Source organism: Dipteris shenzhenensis, chromosome 22 (genome assembly GCF_047967505.1).
Source record: "Dipteris shenzhenensis isolate YYH24624 ecotype China chromosome 22, Dip_SZ_1.0, whole genome shotgun sequence".
Classification (NCBI taxonomy): domain Eukaryota; kingdom Viridiplantae; phylum Streptophyta; class Polypodiopsida; order Gleicheniales; family Dipteridaceae; genus Dipteris; species Dipteris shenzhenensis.
In genome coordinates, this window is record NC_141617.1 from 7603936 (window position 1) to 7627493 (window position 23558).

The window sequence follows — 23558 nt, forward strand, 5'->3', positions numbered from 1 at the left end:
ATAGGTTCCTCCAAGTGGGATCATTGACTGAGTGAGATAAAAATGATGAAACTAGAGGGCTCTTGCAAGCACATGATGTTGCTAGAGACACCAGAAATTGTGTACCAAGGCGTGCTCCCCTAGAGTAGCTGTTGGAAAAACTAGAGTTCTTCCTACCAGTTGAACTCTTTGCTCTTAACACACAATCAATTTTCTACAAGAAAATAGCACTTTGGAAGGGGCTTGTAGTGATAGATGATTGTAGCACATTTGAGGACCCTTGGAGGAACACACTTGCGAATGCACGTCACCAGATGGATGAGATTGCAAGTTACCAAGGAGCTTCAACTGGCGACTAGGAATTTATCGACTAGGCATAGTATCTTCTTGGCATTAAGGCAATAGGCATGGTGAAGGAGAGCGTGTTGACCCCTCATACTCTAGCTAAGTGCAATGTGGCACATGCTTTTAGAGATGTTTCTAGCAAATTCATGTACATGTACAAGGGCCTCGTTTTGTTTTCCTCACTCACCTACTTGTGGTATTGCAACAATCAACTATATACTATGTCCTCCACAAGCTTGCATTGATGACCCAAAGTGATGCACCAAAGATCCTCCACTTTTCACAATGACCCACCCATATTACTCAAACATGCGAGCCATCGAAAAAGCTCATGTATCCACTGCTTACACAATGGTGGGACTAGGATTTTTATCAATGTAACTATTGAGATGGTGGCCACAGATAACATGGAGGACCAAAAATTGCAACCTTCCTTTTTCCATTCTTTGTGATAATTATTTTATGAACTTGTCCCATTCCTTGGCATTTTGTGGATTAGACACCCCTAAGAGAGGGCAATGATACCTCTCTTAGAGCTTACAACCCATGGGATAGTAGGAGTGATCGATGTGGAGCCATCCAATTACTGAGTGCTTATGTGGATGAACTGGAAGCGAAGTCGGTAACATATCGTACACAGGAATCAATTTGTATTTCATGTGATACCCGAGTAATAGGAGTGTGGATCCATCCACCAATCTATTTTATAATGTTACCAAGTCCCAACACCCCATGAGTTTTAGGTGTGTACATAAAGAAAGGTTACCAAAGCCCTTGCAAGTCAACTCATGGGAAGTTTGCAAGGAAGAGTCTAAAAGACCAACTTGAAGGTTGCCAATCATGTTCGTGTTTTTTCAAGTGTACAATTGGTTGCTAGTAACATAATACTTGCATTTCAACCTTGGCACATGGCCTTATCATTATCCATCAATAACAAGGGCTAGTTCCATCAAGTTTTGTTGGTAGCTACTAGCTACCTTTAAAAAATAGGCATACTACCTTTATGTCTACTTGTGTAAATCACATATATAGACAGGAGACCCATTATGTTACCATTTGTAATGGCACATAATATCTAGACTCTACTTGTGAAATGGAGGAGGGAAATCCCTCATGACTTTTTTGTGAGGGAGGACTCCAAGGGATGGAAAAACCATATATATGCCTGTTACATTTTACGTTCTTTTTGGCTTTTGGGTGGTGTGCACATAGCCTATAGGCTAAAGTCAAAATTAAGGTTTTGATTGGTAGGTCAAAATTAGAGTTTGAATGGTAAGGCTCAAGGATGAACTAGTGGTGTCAGGGGCCACGTGCAAGGTCTAGAAGATGTGAATATGCCAATGTGACGTTTTACCAGATGCTACAACTACAGTTTCATGTACATGGTGGTAGCTGGAACTCCCAACCTTGCCTAGGCTGGCGGTTGTGCACACACGCCACTTAGTGTGCAACTAGATTATGCATTGGCTGCACACTAGAGGCCCCTCATAATGGCAATCAGCAGAGGTTCCCGTGGTTTTTTTCTCGAGCTGCTCTACGATGGACTTGCTAATGGGCGACTGCTAGATTGTACAAGTTTGCCGCCCTCTGTACACCCTGCACTAGCCATAGACTACAAGAACCACATGTGACAAAATGCCCCCTTGGATTGGCCACCTCGCCAAACTGTGGTGCCAATTTGCGCACCTAACGGTGCATAAATGGGCCCTCTTACAAAAGTGCATGGCCCTAATTGATGTGGTGCTAGCTGTACACAATTGGTTGGGTGTGCACATACCCTAAAGAGTCCCAAAGAACATTTGGAAAAGACATGTAAAGACATTATGTTTCCCCTAAGAACTATATATGCTTAGACAAGATTTTGTTCCACCCACAAGCCTGGCATCACACCACCACAAAAACTGTAACACCTATTGAAAAGTTTTGAGCGCCATTATAGTTTATATCAAACCGATAATAAAAGCTCTCCGTCACTCGCCCCAACAATCGTCACATGAGCAAACCCAAATGCACACACACACGCCTTCAGACAGCTTCAAAAGTTCAAACTCCCACGCCCATTGCCAACCTCCTGATGAATCCAAAACGATCACAATAATATACATCTTTTATGACTCATTTCTTCTCCATTGAACCCCGTGCAGCTTTGAAACGCCTCCCTCGTACATCCCACGTTATCTTTGATTCTTAATTCTCATAAGTACTCGTCACGATTTTGCTTACTTGCTGTCCGTAAGGCGTGCCAATTCTTTCGTCCTCTCTATCGGTAAACCATGCCATATTATTGGTATAAAACTGTAATCGTTGCTGTACACAATCTGTACTCTCAAATCTCTCCGGTCATGGATGAGAGTCCAGGAAGGACCAGGATGGTTCTTCATTTTATTATTCTTACATATCCGGCTGGTCCAGTGTGATCCAACTTACACCCCACCAACTGTGACCCACACACACACACCCTGCCCTCAGCCACCGCCACCGCCACCGCCACCGCCACAGGTCGCTTTTACCGGCGTTCAACAGCCCAATGTCGCGTAAACAATTGATTCACGGATGCAATGCAAGTGCCGCATCTCAACTGCACTGCCATCTTGTTTTCGTTGTCCCACCAGATAATCCAACTTTCGGCCTCACCTGCCTGTCACTGCCTTTAATAACTGAAGGATCGAGAGTCGAGACTAACTAGAGAGACAAGACGAAGAGAGAGAACAAGAGAGAGAGACGGCTGCTCAGGTCACATTGGCTCTGGTTTTAATTAGCAAAAAAGTGTGTGTGTGTGTGTGTGAGTGAGCGAGAGAGAGAGCAAACAGATAATTGTGCTGATAGCACGGATTTTGTGTGTGTGTGTGTGTGTGTGTGTGTGAGAGAGAGAGAGAGAGAGAGAGAGAGAGAGAGTGAGGGGTAGAGAAACTAGAACTACGTCGTTAGAGCACCTCCTCGCATGAGCTAGCAGGGCTATACCAAGGTCCCCATGAGGTTGGATGCTGCTGCACTCAGCATTTGACTGCCAGGCCAGCCTTCCCAAAATCTCCATCTCCAGTCCAGCCTTGGGCTACTGGACTAGAAGAAACGGTGTGAAGGTTGCATTGAAGGCACTTTTATATACCAGTTTCTTGGACAATCCAAACTCTTCATCCGGTGCAACCGGTGGACTTCCAATATTTTATTCACGGCATCAAGTGCTATTGACACAGGGGGACGCTCAGACCTTAAACCTTAAGGCTACTCACTGGGCAGCCCTCCCTAGCGCCAACGTTGGCGTGGGGAGGCTCTCTTACCTCACTCAAATTAGCATTGGCTTAAATGTTGCAAAATTAACAAGCCAAAATATGACTTAGCAACATGAGGTGAATGAAATATCAATATGCATTAGTCTAGTGCATGCTCCAAAAGCAGCATTAAAAAATGTACGTCTATAAGGCCATGGGCAACTACCATGCTAGATGTTGATTTTGAAGTTCGAATAAATGGTTGATTTTGGATTGTCCATGGACCTTGTGATTAATAGACGTTCTTTTCCACTCATGCTTTAACATCGACGTACACAATTCTAAAGTACATGTTGATAGATGTTGATTCTGAAGTTCAAATAAATGGTTGATTTTGGATTGTCCATCTTGTGATTAATAGACCTTCTTTTTGACTCATGCTTTAACATCGACGTACACAATTCTAAGTACATGTTGATATTCATTTCAATCTAAACAAATAGAGCCCATGTGGGACAACAATTGCACATCCATTCCTTGATCTAAGTTTAAGTTTTATTGAATCATAGAAACAATGGGGATCATCAAAATTGTGGCAACAAAGCCGAGAAAAATCACACAAATACCATGAGATCATGTGCTCGTGCAAGTGGCCATAGACGTTAACGTGCAATGTACTTACTCTGCCCTTCTTTATCATATGCATTGCCAATTCTTATAAGAGCACTCATGTTTCTCTAAAGGTTAATATGCCATTTGGCTCACAGCCATATCTGCTCTAAAATCAATGTCTTTTGGTTCCATTGAGTTGTTGCCACTTTGGAACACTTTTCCATGGTTTGAGCAAGTGCAAGCCATCTTAGCATGAATCCCAAGGACATCATTTATTGAACTAAAGTGGTTGTGCGGGAAAACGAATAGGGCACGATTTATTTTATGTGCATCTAGCAAGAAAGAGGAAGTAAAGGCCAAACGCCTTGCACTCAAACTATCCTTTAAGGAAGTTCACATAAAAAGAGGTATGGCATGGACCACGCGCAAGTGAGGGTATATACTAGGGGTTACATCTCAATCATTGGTCACATCCATATGCCATACGTGAGTAGGTACATGCATAGAAGATGGAATTTTATATGTAACACTTGCCTTCTACGCCACATGCAGTTTACAGTTGTACTCTTTTTGTAACATATTACCTAAGCATGGAAACAATATCAAAATTGCTTTTCCACCTAGACATCTTCCAACCTAAGATTAAAAATGTAGCATCATCCCAATAAAAGCGCCATATAAGAACATAACAATCACGATTAGCTTTATAAAAGCAAGAGCTTTGAGAAAACCAACATCTCGCATTTGTTTTTGGCAAGATTGGGTACATGGATTTTTAATTATGCATCGTGCATTAGACATTTCATAGGTTATTCAATTGTAAGTTATAAGGAACCACGTGCATCCCACTCAAATGAGAGGACCCCATGTATAAAGCAAATCTTCTCCCTATTAAACGGATGTATAAAGTAGTTCAAAATTGAGGCTTATGCATTTTAATATGTCCTTCTTTTGTTGATGGAAGGAAGAGAGTTTGAGAAGAAAGGTGCATGTTCAAGAGCATGGGAGAAATAAAAATAGAACTTGCTAATCGTACACTATGGAAGTAGGGCAAGAAATGGAATATATGAGCAATTAGGGTTAATTCCCATTAGCCAAATGTAGGTCCAGTATGTGAGGCAGAAAAATAGCATTGTTGCTAACTATACATATGTACGCTATTGAACTAAGCTTAAGTTCCATTAGTTTAGCATAGGTCAATGGTTGACATTACAGTACATACATAAATAGATACTTATATGCATGCTTGCAACCTCTTGTCCTAGTGCTTGAGGAAGTAGGGGAGAGAGGAGTGCACATGATATGTAATGGTAACCTAATGCATTATGAACATGATGAAGAATTATACACCTTTACCCCTTCGGGTCAGGGTTAGGGATTGTCCCTATGCCCTTATAGTTTGTTATAGAATAGTGCAATTGATGCTATCTTAACCTCCCCTCTTAATTTGAATAGGGTGCATGTACATGATATGTTTTTGGATTTTCTTGGTGCATATGATAGCAACCAAAACCGAAAAAGGGAAAAGCTAAAAAATGATAGAGTAGTATGTGCTCACCCTATGACTATATAGCAAAAGTCTCTACAATGAGCATATCTTGTACAACTTATCCCTCACATCCCCCTCTTAAGTTGCAATTGGTGAAGTACCTGTCCACTTCTCCATCTAAGTTGAGCTTGACCTTGTAAACCCATTTGTAACTTCTGGGTTTTTTCTCTATAGGGAGATCGGCTATGAAAGTCCAAGATTGATTTTAGAGAAGAGCATTGTACTCTCATCCATCGCATGCTACCAATTTGGAAATTGCATGGCTTCTTGGAATGAGGTTGGTTTTTTAAAACACTTTGGCTATGAATGCAAAGTTGCTCCTATATATCCACTTTTAAGTTTCCTTTCGGCCACAACTAGATCTTCTGAGATTTATTGTGGAATTCTCTAGGATGTCAAGATGAATGTGGTAGCTAGGTTGTGTCCACTATGTCAAAGACCACCCAAGATGAACATGGTAGTTGGGCTGTGTCCACTATGTCAAAGACCACCTCTTTATATTTACTCTATTATTCACCATAGACAGTGCACTATTGAGGCACTATCTAATGGTGCGGGTAAATAAATCCTTTGTATCATTGGAATTGATGGCTTAGTCATCGTTCTTACTAAAAGTGTAGTCAAATTGTCACTATACAATGAAACCTCATCAATGATAACATCTTTAGATATGAGCAATCTATGCTTGACTAGATTCAATATTATAAATGAGGCTTGTATTCTTTTGATTCTTCTACATACCTTGTATTGACATGACATCAAGCTTGTTCCTTAATACATCAAGAGCATAAGCATATATGCAAGAGTGCTAAAGACCCCCAATATATTCATCACTGAGGCTTAATTCTATTGAATATCTCTCTAGCATCATGTCCTGCAAGAGAGCTATGGGTCTCCTATTCATTATGGTCTCACATGCTTCTAGCCAATGCTGCCTTACAACTTTCTTGTCGTTGAGCATTGATCTAGCTAACTCTTCAATGAATTTGTTTTTATGCTAGTGAAAGACTCCATTTTGCTTAGGAGTATGTATGTATGTGATCTGCCATCTAATCCCATACTTCTTGCAAAAGGCATTCAACTCCTGTGGACTTATAGTTTCCTCCACTATCATAACATAGGACCTTGACGTGCTTCCCAATCTACTACTAACCAAGGCTTTGAAGTCTTTGAAGATGTTGAGTATGCTCCAAGTCCATTTTAGGAAGTATATCCAAGTCTTTCTAGAGTAGCCTTTTTTTATAGTGGAAGGACAACCTTATATATGATCTTGGGAACATCAATACTTTGAGACTCTTAGAAATGTCTATCTATGTTGATTTTCCATGCAACATGACTCACAAGCATTTCTTTGAAAGTAAACCTATGGAAATCCCTACACCATATTTGTCTTCTTCAAGGATATAAGTCGCCTTTTAAAATCAAGGTGTTAACAATGTATTCAAGTAAGCATCTTGACTCTGGTGCGATGAGCTACTTTGCCTCTCTAGATTGGAGGTAAAGATACTTTGAACGTATTGCCAATTTCAATATCTTGAGGAATGAAAGATTTGAGATTCTCAATTTCCTTAACTGCGCATCCATATTTGTGGAAGACACCCTCCACGTTACTTTTTTTAATTTGTGTAATAGAAAGGGGCTTCTGTGCCATTGTGGAGACATAGTATGCATCTTCTATGCTCTCTCTAGAGCCTGTATCACTCTGCAAAGTCATGTTCTTGATCCCTTCTATCTTGTGAGGTGTACCACCACCCATCGCCATCTTCTCTCGAGGATTCCTATTGAGGAGGTGTTCTTCCCTCTCTAGTGTCATTTTCTTGCTTACATTGTGTTGCTGGCTTCTTAGAAAGAGCATGTTGTGAGATGGGAACCTTATAATCCCGAGAGCCATCCTCATCATAAGTGTAGTGTACAGATTGTTTTTATTGATTTCCTTGATGCATGTTTGTAAATCTACTAGAGTGGCCATTGGCTAAGTCTCTCTTCTTCTTCTTGCATTTTGGTTCCCAATCTCCTAGGTTGCAAAGCCCTACACATCTCTATCTCCCCTTGAACCAAGAGAGAAACCCCACTGATGTCCTTCTTTGAACACCACATAGGCATTTATCTCTCTTCTTCTTGCATTTTGGTTCCCAATCTCCTAGGTTGCAAAGCCCTCCACATCTCTATCTCCCCTTGAACCAAGAGAGAAACCTCACTTATGTCCTTCTTTGAACACCACATTGGCATTTATCTCTCTTCATTTTGCTAAAGAAATCATTTTCTTCTTACTTAGGAAAATTACAGAATGCATCTTCTAAATAATTTTCAAGGAATCTTGTTGCTTGCTCATATCTATCGAATCCTCTTATTTTCCAAGAACATACAAAGGATTTCTAATTTGACTGTTGATGCATCACCCTCAGTCTACATCAAAGAGTGCCTTACTTGCTCCTTGGCCTTGTGATGGCCCAATCTACCTCCCTTTGTCAATGCATTGTAGTCCTTCTTCGATAAGACACATTTAGACTCCATCTTTTGTGCTCCTACTTTGAGAAATTTACTTGAAACCTTCTCCTATTAAAATCTTTACCCAAATCTTTATTGAGAGACCTAAATCCACAATATTCAAAAGGCAGATGTATAGTATTGACCACTGACTACATGACCAAGTGGGATGAGTCAAAGGCATTGAGGAATATAGATGCTAGAAAAATAACAAAGTTCATCTATGAGCATGCCATTTATAGGTTTGGAATTCCCTCTAGAAATGATGAGTGATAGAGGAACTCATTTTGTAAATGATGTAATGAGGCATTTGCTAGAAGTGTTGCAAGAAAAGCTCTCAATAATCTACACCCTACTATCATAGGCTAATGTAAAAATAGTCCATAGAGATTATACACCCTATTACCCCAAGGCTAAAGGGAGAACATAGTCCACCAATAAGAGTTCTTGATTGTCCATTAAAATTATACATCCTCCTACTCTAGTGTTAAGTAGAGGAGAGAGGTGTGCACACGATACATAATGGTACAGTTAATTATGAAGATGATAAGGAACATATATACATTTAACCTTAGGGTTAGCAAGCTTGGGGATTGTCCATAATATGTCGTTATAGTCCTTTATATAATAGTGCAATTTACACCTATTCTTAACATCCCCTCTCAATTTGAATAGGGTGCATGTACATGATAAGTTTTTGAATTTTCTTGGTGTCATCTGAATTGTAAAAGATGGATTGCTTTTTTATCTCGCTCGTCTCCTTCCAATAGCAAATATGAACCAAGATGGTCACTTGGTCATTATGCCAATGCATTGATTGAACCTCATTCTGCACTTTGAATGTATAGTTCTCTGCAAAGTCAACAACTAGCAAAAGGGAAAATCTAAAAAGATCAAAGTAGTATGTGCTCGACCTATGACTATACACCGGAAGTATTTAAAACGAGTACATCTTGTATACCTTATCCTTCACATCCTCTCTTAAGTTGCAATTGGTGAAGTAACTGTCCACTTCTCCTCTTGAGTTGCTCTTAGTCATTATTGAAACTATAGATATCTAGATTGTCAATTCACAACGAAGTTTCATCAATGATAACCCTTTAGATATGATTAGTCTGTGCTTGACTGTATCATATAGCCTATATTCCTTTAGTGCTTTGACATACCCTATAATGATACACTTGATTGAGATGACATTAAGATTCATGGTAAAGATCTCATGATGCCCATTTTCAAAGGTAAGATATCTACCATGAATGCATGGAAGGATTTTAAAAGCCATTTTAATGCAAACAACATGCCCAAGGTTATTCTATTCGGAAACTGAATACTACTTTGAAGCTACAAACTAAGATAGGACAAGACTACCTAGTTAGATTGAAGAACATTGGTGAAGTCATTATCAAAATCAATTAAGATATCAAGTCAAAATGACTAGTCCAGATCGACCTCAATGGACTAGAAAAGGACTATGATTACTCTATGGCTATAATGGTCACAAGAGATGCACGAGCTCATGCCAAATATGTTCATGAGGGAACACACAAAAAGAGGTGTCAACAATGATTCCAAGAGTCAAGACCATGCATTTTTAGCCAAGGGAAGAGGTTCCATGGAGGCAAAGGTAGAAACACTAGAATCTTTTCTCGCTTTATGGGTTTCAACTAGGGAAGGCTCTATATGACCTTCACATTTTGGGGTATTTGTTGTACACTTCTATGAACTTCTAGCTATAAGTAACCTTTTTTTTATTTTTTGCAAAGAAAAAGGGTTATATTATATTATTGGAACAACAAGAATCCACCATTTACATCCTCTCCTATAAAAGGAGCAAAGTATAACTAGAGAAACCAATATAACCATAAGAGTAGCAACCACGAGACAACAAGGAAATTGAAGGAGAATAGCAAAGTGCTTGTGATTAATGTACATTTGACACTAGGGTAGTCAGAGCAAAATTCAAATAGCATATTTTCTGAGTGCCTCAGCCAAATAGGCCTCATTTTGTCTTACTTGAACAAAGCAACATTGTTTTTGAGATTAATGACAATGAGGTCATCAACTTGATTAATGTAATACTTACGAGCATGCATGCATCAACTACAAAATGTTGAGCTCAACAACATCAATAGCTCTACCTTTAAAATTACACAAAGTTTGTTGCACTCGAATTAACCAAAGAAGTTGACCCATAAAAAATTTCAAATTCCCTTGAAATCTAGGAGGAGGGTTGCCAAGAGGAATGAAAGTGTAATCCAAAGGGAAGAAGCCATAGAACAATCTGGCTTTGTTCCAAACCACCTTAGAAGATCTGCAATTCAGGGACATATGAGAGCCATCCTCAAGATCTCTAAGGTAGCATTGGCAAAGGTTTAAACCTTTCCCTAAAGCTACTACTCTAGTTCTAGTCCATAGTGCCCTGTGAAGAATGAGCCAAAGAATGAGAGCAAAGGAGCAGGACTATTTTTCTAGAAATTTTGGGTCCTAAATTCTATTAAACCTATCTTCTAAATCTTTTGGCCATCCTGCCTTAACCATCTTTTATTTAGCAGTCTGGATAGGATCAGAGGATGACAAAAATTTAGGAACTGGAAGGAGTCTTTTAGTGCCTAACCAGTGAAACTCATGAAGACAGTTAAATTGTGGGCCACCGAACCAAGAAAGTGACTCCCTATGGACCATTAGCCTTTCCTTGATAAAAATAACATCAAAATGGTTGAGTCTAAATTCCTATTGAAAGCACAAATTTGCCTTTCAAGCTTGAGTCCCATTGTCCCACAAATCCCCCAAAATTGGATTCCCTTTTTATTTAGTCTCAAGGCATTGTTCAAGTCCTCATCCCTAAAGGGAGATTTTTTCCAAATAATGGAAAACCAAAATATATCTTTTTAAGTGAAAGTTCTCGTTTTCCTAGTAGACCCACCTTCCATCTAATCTAGGGTCAAAGTAGCTCCCATCCTTTCCAAACTCCCTCCACAGCCCTGACCCTTTAGTGATACAGTTTTCTTTTGCAAACAATGCTAAGAGCTCTAGGTATCCTTTCCAAACTTTGCACCTTGCTTTTTTGTGTTCACCAACTTTCTCCTAAGAAGAATATACCATATGGAACTCTTATTTTCAAAAGACTTAAGGAGACATTTGCCCATGAATCTAGCAGTTGACATTTTAGGGTTCACTAGCCCAAGGCGACCTTCATTGTTGGGCAGAACACATATTTCCCTCCTTACTTTAGCAACTTTCATACTCCCTTTATCACCCCACCATAGAAAAGTCTTGGATAGAGAGATTAATATAGAAAATTCTTGGATAGAGAGATTAATTTTCTAAGGTTAGAAAAAGTGTGTGTTTGAAGTGGAAAAAGTGAAAACTTCATTTCTGTCCCTATGGTGATTTTGATGCATTTGAACCTGTTTTTAAGTATTTTTTATCATCTCAAATAATAGGAATAGATACCTTGGGTGATTTCTAAGGTGTGGGTTGTGTCAAATCTCACTAAAAAAAACATTAAAAAATAAAGGTAAATCAGATTTGGTTGAGGTATTGAGTGGGTTCTCAATTGCCCCCTTTGAAAATCTCCCATTTGTCGCTTTCAAGTTGTTTTTTGTGATTTTTTGGGTAGATTAGGTAGGATAACACCCCCTAGTGGCCACAAAAATTGCACAAAATCCCAAAAATTTGCAAGCGACATAGCTAGACTATGAGTCACTGCATTAAGGTTAATGCATCGATTGACTGAGTTGCTGCATTATAATGCAACGACTAGTAACAAGTGGACTACTAGTTGGCCAACCACCCCCACCCAGTTCACAAACTATTGCATCAAAAGTCAACCCACTACTTTAAGGTTAATGTAGTGACTTTGAAGCCATTGTGTTAAGAAGTCGCTACTATCTTCCACCTGCCATGTTAAGTACTCATTGCATTACCAATATCGCTGCTTTGCTAGTTCTCACTTTAATTCACCTGCTGTGTTAAGAGTCATTGCTTTAAGGAACTGTCATGTTAAGAAGTCGTTGCTATAAGGCTAATGTAGTGACTGCTACAGTAAGGCTAAGGCAACAACTCATGAAGTTGCTACTTTAGGGCGGTTTACGGCTAACGCAATGACTACTTCTTTAAGGCCAAAAAGACATAGTGAGATTGGGGCACCTAGGATGACTGTGTAACACATGCACCTGAGGTTTGATAGGGTGATAGGAATTGACCTAGAGCCAAAAAATAACGTTTCAAATAACATCCTAACTAGCCCATCAAACGCTGCACTGTAAGTTCCATCCGAGATATTGACCTTAAGCTCTTATTCAATACACAATCCCACACACACGAAGTCCTCTAGTTTGAAGGACACGATGAACTTTGATGCTAAAATGGAGAAAACTTGAATCTTAGGGCTACCACAGCCTCAAATCATTCTCTAATTTTATGGGACGGTTTGGCTTATATGACCCCAACTTTGTCAACCCCTTTGCCAGGCAAACCAGAGTATCTAAAGAGTAGTAAGATCCTCCTCCAACTTTTGCATTATATAATCCTAAAAGTAACCCCATGCCCACCTTGACTGTGGAACTACAAGGCCTCATGTTCAATTCTATGAGGGAGAGCCATGACCTCTGAGCCCTAGGTACCCAAATTTTGGCCACAGAGTCTCAAAGGTAAGGGAAATGATCATATGGACTTTAAGGAAAACACGCTTCCTCACCCAATGTCCCCTCGTCCCAATCTATAGGGAACTTGGGTAGGAGCCCTAAAAGGCATTCCTTCCCCTAGAGTTGCTCCCCACAAGCCAATGCCTAATGTGAATAGCCCATGCAAAGGCCCATATCAGTGCGGCCAGTATGCAAAGGCCCATACTAGTGCGGCCAATACACCCGAGCCCACCACATGTGTCGGCTCTCAGTCCTATTAGGCTAGGACTATTCTACCACGTTTGTCATGGCTCCTCATCCTATTAGGCCAGAACTAGTAAACATCAGACCTATACGGCCTATAACATCCTATAATCCACCACAAGGGCCACCCAATTATGGTGCCATGCCATCCCCTTTAGGGTTTTCAAAGGGTTTTTTTGCTTGAAAATGATGCACATGGTTGTTAGGGTCTCAGTGGCCTCCTTAATTTGATTTAGGGAATAAAAAATAGGGTTAAGGGTACAAAACCCAACCAAATTTTATGATTTTAAACCCAGGACATCCTGCCCCTGCCACTCCATTTGTGGAAAAAAGTAGGGTTATGGTTTTGAAACATAGGGAAAATAACAAGCTTGTGGTTTTTATTCAGGCCACATGGAATACAATTAGTTTTAGGGAATACAAATTAGGGTTTAGGGTTTAGAGTACAAAACCCAATAAAATTTTATGATTTTAAACCCATGACATCCTGCCAATGTCACTTGCCCCTGACACATGCCTATGCCACTTGCCCCTCCCACTCCATTTGTGGAAACAATTAGGGTTATAGTTTTTTCACATATGAAAAATAATATCTTTAAAAATCATATTTAGGAGGCCACTGAGACCCTAGCAACCATGTGCATAAATTTTATGCTAAAAAAACCCCTGCAAGCCCAAAATCCGACATCGTGCGACCAGAGCCCAGTATCTGCACATGAGCTTGCAGGGTTTTTTTGGCATAAAATTGATGCACATGGTTGCTAGGGTCTTAGTGGCCTCCCAAATATGATTTTTTAAAGATATTATTTTTCATTTGTGAAAACCCTTATGCTTATTAATTCTTGAAAAGTGATATTTTATTAATTTATATAATCTTTAGGTTTTGATGTAATATGTTGGTTGTAGGATATCTTATGGGTTGATGAATATACCAGATGCAAGGGTGGAACCGAGGGTCTTCTGGTGGGAGGATGGCTTCGATCCGCTACTACATCAACAGAGTGGCTCAACACATTTTGGTGTTCCATTGACAATTATCACCAGATGGAAAGATGAACATCATGAAGTTTAGGCTCCTCAGTCGAATGGCAAAAATGAGGCCCATCTGTCCTACTACAGATTGTGTTGTTTTAGTTAGGTGTAGTGTAGCTTTATTTTGGTTCTCGGACATATGATCCGATCCTCTCCATAGTATTATAGCTATTGTAGGGCTAGCTGGCATTACAGATCCCCAGGCTATAGAGAATGAAATTGTACAACCCTCTCTGCTTTAGCAAGCAAAAAAGGGATTTGAGCCAGGCATGAAGAAGCATAGACTAGAGTAGCTTATGCATTCAAGTGGGTGATCTTTGTGATACTACTCTATGTCAATAAAGAATACCATTTTCAAATTATTTTCTCTTCTCGCTACAGAACATTGTTTCCTTTTCCATGTTAAGTAAAATTGACTATTATTTCCTTTTGCATGTTCTATTGAGATTTGATGTTTATTATTTCATTTTGCTATTGTATACGTCATCATAACATCTTTCATAAGTAAAATGAGATTGTGTGTAATTAATAGATTGCAAATACACTTAAAATAAATTTGAGATTGCACATACAAAGACAATTCAAAAAAGGATATTTTATTATATTGAAAAGAGGCTGATACAAGATAGATGCCCATAGGCAAGAACAAGTTAGATGCCCATAGGTAGAATACAAGCCGGAGGATACAAAATCCCTAAGTGCCCTTGGGCTTCCTAAGATGTATAATAAACTGCATGTCTGCGGTGGTCACTGTGACCCTTTTCCTATGGATGGCAGACAGCTGGGTGTCATCCATGAGGTCTACTAGGTAGGCCTCAGCTGCATGCTGCATGGCAAGCAAGGCATCTCTAGAAATACACCAGGGAACCTCCACAAATCCGCGCTTGTAAAACTGGGACGTTGGGCTAAGGTTGAGGTCTTGCATGACCTTGCATACCACCCTTGCGAAGCTCGCCATAAAAATGAGTAGATCGATGGACTTTTGAAACTTTCGGGCACCTCTCCCCCATTGGCATGGGCCCTAATTGTATGTTCTTGCATTGGTCCTTTGCTTTGTCCTTTGTTGTTCCTCTTTCTCATGGAGTCGTTCGCTGTTTGCTTTCGTCGTTGGAGTTGCCACATTTGGAGACGGAGGAGAGTTGTTGCCTTCTACGTCAAGTCGCCTTGTCTACTGGTTGAAGGACTTTTCAGAGGCTGAGCGCTGTGGAGGCTACCAGTCTGGTGTTGGAGTTGGATGCTTGCCTACAGCAGTCAATGGAGGGAGCTGTGACTATTCGTTGAAGGAGCTGGATGCGCTTGAGCTTTGGAGCCCGTGGAGCTTTCATTGCAGGTCATTGCTCATGTCGTTGAAGGAGGCTTGGAGACTGGTCGTTGTAGGATCGTTGCTTGTTGTCTCACTGCTGACGGTGCTAGGCGTTGAAAGGAGCTTTATGGGAGTCGAAGGTTCTCTAGCGCAACATAGTGGGAAGGCTGGTCGAAGGCCCGTTGGGTCGTAGTTTGTAGAGCCACATCTCGTCAGCTGGGAGTCGTAGATCAGTGTAGGCACTGCTGGTAGTTGTAGCTTGCTGATGCAGAGCGGTCGCATGCAGGCTGCCAGTCCGGGAGTGCTAAAGCTTAGAAATTTTGGCCATAGTGCTTTGTCGAGCCTCTCCAGTCCTCTCTAAAACTTACAAAGGAGTCCGAGACTCTCTCTTAAAAAACACTGAACTACTTTGCACTCTTTAAATTTCTCTCCTTGGAGAATTGAATCCCTCACAATGGATCTCTCTTACTCTCTCAATGATGGAATTCCCTCAATGCAATGGAAGGAATCAATGGACGGAAATTTCTCTCTCTAGGGATGAAAATTTTCTCTCAATCGAAAACTAAAACTAACCTAGGAGAACTCATGAGTTCCTAAGGCATGGCTACAACTAATCTAGGAATGGGAGCAATCCTAGTGAACTACTAATGAACTAAACTAGGAGAGCTAAACCTATGCTCTGACACCATGACAAAACATGTGTGCCTCAGGATCTATGGAACGCTCTAAGGTGGATGGAACCTATGTAAAAACATGATGAAGAGAGTGCTCATGACATGTATCTCAAGTCAATTAGGTTCCAAGATAAATTAGCTTGGACTCATAAACAGAATCTTGAGATAGTGCAAAGTGCTTGATTGATATTACTTCAAATGAACCTCCCTTTTATAGGTGAGGGTACTTACATCCATTTGCTTGCTCACATGTGGGATATCTCCTCCATGCCATGTGGTAGCTTGCCCTTTACTCATACCTTTGCTCTACAAGTGCTCATGGCACCACAACTCTCAACACCTCCCCTTAGTGCCATAATCCTTTGGCTACTGCAAGGTGGTCAGATGTGAGTTACATTCCATCAGAGGTTTCTAATGCACATGCAATACAATAGGCCTTGTATAAAGAAAATGTGAAGGTTGTGTATTTTAGGATGCCAATGGAGGTAATTGATGCTATGATGGATGTTGCATGCTAGGTAATCGAACAAAGAAAGCATCTTCTTTCCTACTCCTTTGGATGTGCATAAGAGGCTTGTGGGTGCCATGTTATAGTGTGACGAGGGCATAGAGGATGGAGGCTACTCTCTGAGAGTGTTTCTATTGAAAATAGTGATAATGATGACGCTATCTTCATGGATGATGTGTTTAGTAGTGATGGTGAATGAGTATGGTCATAAAAGGTGGAGACTATAGCTCTAAGAGTGTTTCCATTGACACTAGTGATAATGGTAACCTCTTCATGGATGATGCGTTTACCAGTGATGGTGATGAGTATGTGCATAATGTTGGAGAACTAATGCTCTCTTCAAAATGTTTACCTATCAAGGAAAGAATGAAGATGTTTTGGGTTATCCTATGCGAATGCTTTATGACAAGGATTGTGAGTTCAATGGAAAAGCTCGTGGTGGAGGTCTTGATGCATGCGCTACTGATGTTTTAGGCGTGAAATAAATGCTACATTTGCCTACATGCCTATCTTTGTAGGGGAGGATGAGTCACGTGAAGAATGGTGCAGTATATTGAGAAAATGGTCATACATATGTTCAATACAAAACTATATGATAATAGGATGCTTCTTAAAGACGGTTTTTGGTACTCTTGGGTATGGAAAGGAGTCCAAGACACATGAGCATAGACCTTGTGAAAGTATTTGTGATGGTGGTGATTATGGAATTGAGTTCATGAAGGACAACATGCATGAGCATGAATGCATCGAACAAGAGAACCCATGTGCTTATGGGTTTGATATTGTGTGGGATGACGATGTATCTGATAGTGATATTATTGTGATAGTGATAGATTGTGTCCTCTAGAGGTTGTGAGAAATGGATGAGGAGTTGGATATGCTTCTTGATGAGGCATTAGATGTTTTTATTGCTACGAGTAGCATGATACATCTATGACAAGTTAGAACACACCTTCATCACATCACAAAGTGATGGAGGCATTCAGACTTTTGTCTATCTGGTACATTTATAGAATGAAGCACTTCAACTCTTGAGTGGTGAACTATAGAAATTAAATCCAAGAGAGTTTAAAAGCTGCAATAGAGCACTATATTGTCAAAATTCAATTGACATATTCCAATCTCTTTCATGGCAAGGACATCACGCTCCTTTTGAACTATCTGACCCAAAAGTGCAATCAAAATCTGGAGGTTTTTCACCCTCGAATGCATTCAAAGAGAGAAAGCACCAATACCTTGGCATGCTTTTGGATGCCGATCTCCACCAAAGCATCGAGTTCATTGAACTTCCTCCTATGGAGCATAGCATTTCTTTAACCCCCTTCCCTCCCCTATTACTTTGCATACTTGGAAGGGAAGCCAAAACTACATGGAGGCTAGGAAGCTCAACAGAAAAGAGGATTGCAACATAGACACCAAACACCCAAAGATAGTCATGGAAAGCTTCGATGGATTTGTGTTGAGCTCACTCGATGATTGGAAAATCCTTGCCACGAATTTCTAGTCATTATTTTCTAGCCAGAGTGAGGAATCTCTAAAGAGAACACGGTGAGAGTTAGTCAAGATAGACATGATGTAATGTGAGGAAGACAGCAAGAGCACAAAAAATTGTGAACCCAACTAACCACATTCTGTGTTGGGCAAGACATGTCTCATAGGGAATGCCATGTGGCACTACTCTCTGAGTGTCATCATGTGACACCTCACACATAGATTGAATCAATGTATGAAGACAACTCATTAGTATTTGATTGCTTAGAGAGAAAAAGATTCTACAAATTGCAGCTAAGTTGTGTGACTCTACTGCTAGCTGTAACTTGACACAAACCCATTTGAATCACAAAAATTTAATAACATTTTGTAGAGAAAAGCTCAAACGAGTACAAAATAATACCACAAAACCTAAAACTTTCAATCTCGATCATATGCCAAATGCCATATAAATAGCATTTCAGACCTTGGAAAAATCTTAGATGTATCACAAAAATAGGCGCAACAAAAATGTTCAAACTGGCATAGTTGATGTGAGCGGTAGAAATTGAGGAGATAAGAGTCTGGGATGACAGACAACAAATTAGCTCGATGTGTTGTATGAGGGTGATGTTTAATGTTGCTTTGTTCACCTGCATCTTTGATGGTGATGGTTTGGGTTGAAGCAGGGTAAGACCAGATCCTCGGTGGCTACATGCACATGTATTGCTTTTCAAAAAGCTATTGCTAGTCGGATTTGGTTCCTTTTCAAACAACCACTATTGCTAATCGTCTTTGGTTGGTGAAGCAGACCTCAGTGCACACAGACATCATTTCATTTTAGTCCTCGATTGTTGCTGGCGAACGAGTGATGAAGCTTAGCTGCTAGACAATACCGAGTTGTTACTCGAGTTTGTATTACCTCCTTCCACCACAGCCTGCTCAAGAAGATGTAGCGGTCTCTCAAGCTAAACATTTAGATTCGGTTCAAGTAGGGACTCTTGGGAAATGGTAAGGAAGGGATTGTGAATCTAAGGCAAATAGCTGATCATCAAAGCTATTTTGTAGAGCTTCCATGCGTATACGTTGCAAGACCTGGTCGAGGGCAATGTGTCCTTGGTTTCCATGGGAGGTCAAGGAGATGCACTGCGCATGAGTGGAGGAGAAGGATGGGCAAGAATAACTTGGGGAAGCAAAGCTAGATCTAGGAGGTGGACTGAGAAGCGGGTGCATAGAGTCAGGAGAACATGCGTAAATATTAGAGCCAGGTGGCTTTGGCTCGTCAATTAATTCCACATTGCGGTAGAAGTATACGAGAAGTCGAGCTCTTTCATGGTGGAGGTAGCCGTTTGGAAGTGTGAGAGATATTTGCGAACATGCTCCACCCAAACGTTGCTACTTGACGATTCTTCTTGGCTATGTTAATCGCTCTTCTTTACGGGACTGCAAATCTGGTGAGCATCTTTACTTGTACATTAACCCAAGGTGGGAGTGCAACACCTCTTGTGCAGAAGGTTCAAGCAACGAAAAGCAATTCCTCGAAAGCTACAACCTCTCTAGAGATTCCCCTTTTAATCCCTTGTTGCTTACTCTGTAGAAGATCTTTCTTATTTGAGATGATGATAGGATGTCTTCTTCCTGCATCCCACTCCTTTGTGACCCTTCTTTTGCTATCCCATCCTCTTGCTGCCTCCCTCCCTTGTATTTTGGTTGCCTCCGTTGCACTCAAAGCATCCGCTACCCTCATCATCTCAAAGTAGCTCTACGTCTCCATAATTACACATGATTCCTCTCATCTCTCCAAACTCCATCAAGACTCATTTAGCTGGAATACTCTTGGCATTGTATACCTCTCAAAGAGATATTCCTATTAACCCGTTCGCTCTCAGCAAACACCTTCCCAAGGAAATAGAGGCTGTGTCATCTCGACGGTGACTCACTTGTCGTGGGGATCTTCAAGAAACGCCGATGGAGCCTCCACTCCAAGCTACTCCTTGAGAGAGCAATGCAAGGCATGAGCCATCCGCATGTGTCACTCAAGCGGCTCCCAGATTGTTGCAATGTGTTTCCACGAGAGAAAGAGGGAAGTGGGAGAAGGAAGACGAGAGGAGAGAAGGGAGGGAGAAGGAGAAGGGAAGAGGAGAGTGAAGGGGGATGGAGTGGCAAACACAAAGGAACTACAAAAGAAACAAGAGAACACCCAAAGACACTCTTGAAGGGAAGAGGGAGCTTGTATTCCAAACTTGTGCATACAACAATGAAGACCAAAGTCAACCATTTGGCCTTTTCTACAAGTTACCTTTTTAAGGGAGGTCCAACCCTAATCTTTTTATAACACTCTCTCTTCTCATTCTTTTACCATCCTCTTGGGCCCATCTAGCTCCAAGACTTAATCCTTGCTCTATGGACTTGCCATTGTCCATCAAATCACATCACTTAACAGTGGTGGCATATTGCTAACCAATGTGTTAATATGCCCCCCTTCTCGATCCAGTCCTCTGGGTCATGCAATGTTCATGGCTGTTGGAGTGTTGTCAATGAAGATCATGCAAAGTAGTCTTTCGTGTGCACTGGGCTGAATATTCTTTTGGCCCATTGCAAATAGAGGGATGTAGTCGCTCCATGTTATGGAATGCTTGCTGGAAGTATGGATGAGTGATTTGTCTGGAACTAGCACTTCAGGGTTTGAGTGAGCCGAGTTGAGTACTTTTGACCATTCAAGGAAGGAATAAGAAAAAGGAAAAGAGAAATCTTGGATCCAGCTTTTACCAAGAATGGTAGCTTCCATTAAGGTACCTGCAGGAGCTACAAAAAACTCGCAAGGCACAATGTAATTGTCCAAGGAAGCATTCAGCACTAAAGAACCAATAGCCTTAATAGAGGTGCTGAGATATGGTGCCATGAGCACATAGATTAAAGGCTAAGGTATGCTAAGGAAAGAATGAAAGTAACCACCCTAGGTTGTGGACTACATGATGTGGAGATGTGGATTGAGTACATCCACAAGGAGAGATGTCGATGAGAGGATCCCACATGTGTTGAGTATTCAAAGGGCACTCTCTATATAAAAGGCCTATCATGTATTGTTGAGAACACACATTGCAAGAGATATAGATTTGCTATCTCCCTCTCATGTCTTATTTAGTGTGCTTTGAGCCCCCTTAGTTCTTCCGTTGATCTTGTGTGCACTAGGTTTAGTGGCGATCATATATTGGATCTTTCACAAGAGGTACCCACTATGGATTGAATTTCAAAATCACATAATTGAGGGCGTGCCTGGCTGAGATGCTTAAATGTCTCCCAGGAGATGAGGTTGTGGCTTGCTCACCAATCTACCATGGCTTGTATTCGGCATGTTGCACCTGTTGATGTTAGCTCTACCCAAAGTTGAGATGGAGTCCTATCTATCTTGTTAGGATCAATGGCATTGTCAAAATTCCTAGTTCAATTTGATTAGGCAGTACCACTCTTATGGTGTAAAAAGGTGTAATGGAGTTAAGTTGTTCATCATCAAGGTGCATCGCCTCCATCAAGGAAGCCAACGTAACCCTAGCTCGGATCTAAAGGCAGCACCGGCTCCAAAATAGCCACCATCTCCTATAAGCTCTTATGGCTCAAGTCATCCAGCGGCTCCATCAGCTCGCAACAAACCTCAGCACACCTCCAACCTTCAAGCTAGATCTCCACGGGACGGCAACCTCCAAGCGGCTCACCCATGAGCTTATCAATGCCTCTGCATAGCTGGCTCAATGAAGCAATGCCTGTCAGACTCCCTCGACCAATGCTACAATTCTCATGTCCACACCAATTGGCTCTCTTATGCCATCGTTTCTGCAGTAACATTGCCTCGCATATGACTTTATCTTTCTCCTCTTCTAAGGTTTTCCCAAAATAAACACGTGGCAAGTGATAGAAATCGACCATCATTGAGTTTATGTTACTTTGGTTAGGAATGGTTAAGCTAGTAGGGTTAGTTTCAGTGATTGGACCATGGTAAAGTTAATGTAACCTTGAGTTAGGCTAGTTGGGTCAGAAGATTGCCACATAAGCATGCACAGTTAGAAGTGCCATCCAAGCACAGAAGCCCCTGCCAAGCATAGTTTGTAAGAAGCATGTGAACAACCTATGACACATCATCAAGGCCCTCTTCTTCATAAAAACTTCGACGAGCCATAACTTCCAATCCATAAAGAATATGGACATGCTCCAAAAAGGAAAAGTGATTTCCTTTTTGAGCTTTACGTGTCTGTCGGATCAAAATCATTGTTAGCAATTAGACACTGCCAATATTGAAAGAAATCAATTGGTAAGACCTTTGCAACAAATGACAAATCAAAGCATGAATGCACACATCGCTGTCATAAGCAAGCCAAAAGCACAAGTGTATGAGATGACCATAGCACAAAACATGGCATCCACAACTAAAGCATCAAGGCACATGGAAGAACAAAGAATCATGCATCAAGCTACAATAAGCAAAGAAGAGAACGCCATCGACATCAAGCATTGAGAATCAACAACCTTGCCACCTTCAGCCCATATGCTTGTGAATCAAGCCTGACCACTTGAAAATAGCCATGTAAGCATCCAGGGGAGGATTTGATCTTGTAATACCCACACTTGACCACCTTATGTAGCAATGTATGTGCTAAGGGGAGGTGATGGAATGTAAAACTCACATCTGACCACCTTGCACTAGCCAATGGATCATGGCACCAAGGGGAGGTGTTGAGATCTGGTGCCATGAGCACATAGATTAAAGGCTAAGGTATGCTAAGGAAAGAATTAAAGTAGCCACCCTAGGATGTGGACTACATGATATGGAGATGTGGATTGATGACATCCACAAGGAGAGATGTGGATGAGAGGATCCCACATGTGTTGACTATTCAAAGGGCAGTCTCTATATAAGAGGCCTATCATGTATTGTTGAGAACACACATTGCAAGAGATATAGATTTGCTATCTCCCTCTCATGTCTTATTTAGTGTGCTTTGAGCCTCCTTAGTTCTTCTGTTGATCTTATGTGCACTAGGCTTAGTGGGGCGGTGATCATATATTGGATCTTTCACAAGAGGTACCCTCTATGGATTGAATTTTAGAATCACATAATTGAAGGCGTACTTGGTCGAGATGCTTTAATATCTCCTAGGAGATGAGGTTGTGGCTTGCTCGCCAATCTACCATGGCTTGTATTCGGCATGTTGCACCTACTGATATTAGCTCTACCCAAAGTTGAGATGGAGTCATATCTATCTCGTTAGGATCAATGGCATTGTCAATTCCTAGTTCAATTTGATTAGGTGGTACCGCTCTTATGGTGTAAAAAGGTGTAATGGAGTTAAGTTGTTCATCATCAAGATGCATCACCTAAATGCCCTCAACAGTTGGTAGATCTATTGCCGCTAGTGTATGCATCTAATCAACTGAGTCTTCTAGTTTTGGTAAAGGAGCACACAAAGGTTCATCAAGACTCTTCTCATTGTCCTCTTTCTCATATT